The sequence below is a fragment of the Poecile atricapillus genome, chromosome 16 (genome assembly GCF_030490865.1).
Source record: "Poecile atricapillus isolate bPoeAtr1 chromosome 16, bPoeAtr1.hap1, whole genome shotgun sequence".
Lineage (NCBI taxonomy): Eukaryota > Metazoa > Chordata > Aves > Passeriformes > Paridae > Poecile > Poecile atricapillus.
In genome coordinates, this window is record NC_081264.1 from 5,579,733 (window position 1) to 5,581,181 (window position 1,449).

Here is a 1,449-nt window from a genome sequence, read left to right on the forward strand (position 1 = left end):
GACCGACATCCCAACCTGCTGCAGCGCGGGACCGCAGAGCTGCCGCTTCCACTTCTGACACCGACAGGTTCGGGCTGGCCGCCTCCGCCCCGGGGCAGCGCTTTGGCCCCGCGGAGCCCTCCTCGCCTGCCGGGACGCCTCGCCACACACGCAGACACACAAACACACAAACTCCTCCATCCCAGCAGCGACTCAAGGCTCGCTCTCGTCACTCCCCCCGTACCCAGTGTCCCGCGGAAGAGGTCGGGCAAGAGCCCGTCAGCCCCGTGGCCTGGCCCGGCCGGCCGCTGCCCCTGCCCCGCTCACACCCTCCGCCCGCTGGGCTGCCCGGGGGGTGTGGGAGCCGATGGGAGAGCGCAGGTGCAGCCCTCTCTCCTCCCCTGGAGCCGCCGAGGCACGGACGGACACGGCACAGGGGGAGAGCGCTGCAAACTTTCCGAGGGACGCTGGCATGAGCGGCTCCGCGGGGGGCGAGGTGCCAGCGCCGCACGCTGCGATTTAGGGCGTCGTTCTAAAAGTGAAAAGTCACCACCCGCCCCACCGAAGTGACCGGGCGGCGGAGCCGTGCCCGAGGAAAGCTGGCAGAAAGCAGCGCGGCTGCCGAACCCCCGTGGCCCCCGTAGGCCGCGTCCTGAGGCGGGCGGAGCTGAGGCCGGGCGGGGGCCGCTGTCCTGGCCCCGGGTGCCAGGGCCAGGGCCAGGCACAGAGATAGGGACACTGACAGGAACACTGACAGGAACACTGACAGCCACACTGACAGCCACACTGACAGGAACACTGACAGCCACACTGACAGCCACACGAGCGACCACCACGCCCAGGGAGCCGGGACATTGGGCGGGCACGGCTGAGGGGACGTGAGGGGACACCCCCGCCTGGAGCGCAGCACACACCCAGAGCGACAAACAGCGACAGAAAGAGGAGCAGCGCTGCTTTCTGAAAGTATGACCGTGCAGAAAGATAGGGGTTCTTGTTTGTTTGTTTATGTTTTGTTTGGTTGGTTCTTTCTCTGCCTGTAGATACAGACTGACAAAGAGTCAAGGTGGCAATGTCAAGACTTCTACAAAGTCTTTACCTGGCCTGTGAGATATTTTAGTAATGGTAGAACAGCTTCGCTAAGAACCAGCCAACAGAACACCCCTCACCCCCCACTAAAAACCATTTAAAACGTTGCTTTGCCAGGAACAGAAATAGGGTAAATATCCTTGTACTCCCTTTATACCACTGCTGTGTAATCAAATATCAACCCATACCGAGAGAGAACAATTTGCTCTTCTGAAAGGGGAAGAATCAAAATACAGTTTGTAGGCCTTAACTGTTCTATCAATGCACAGTGTGGGTGCATCTCACTTCTAGCATTCAGAAACCTCCTGCCATATAAAGCTGTAAGGTTGATTTTGAGGGGGAAACTATGCTTATAGTTCTGGCCTTTGTGACACATATAGAAAG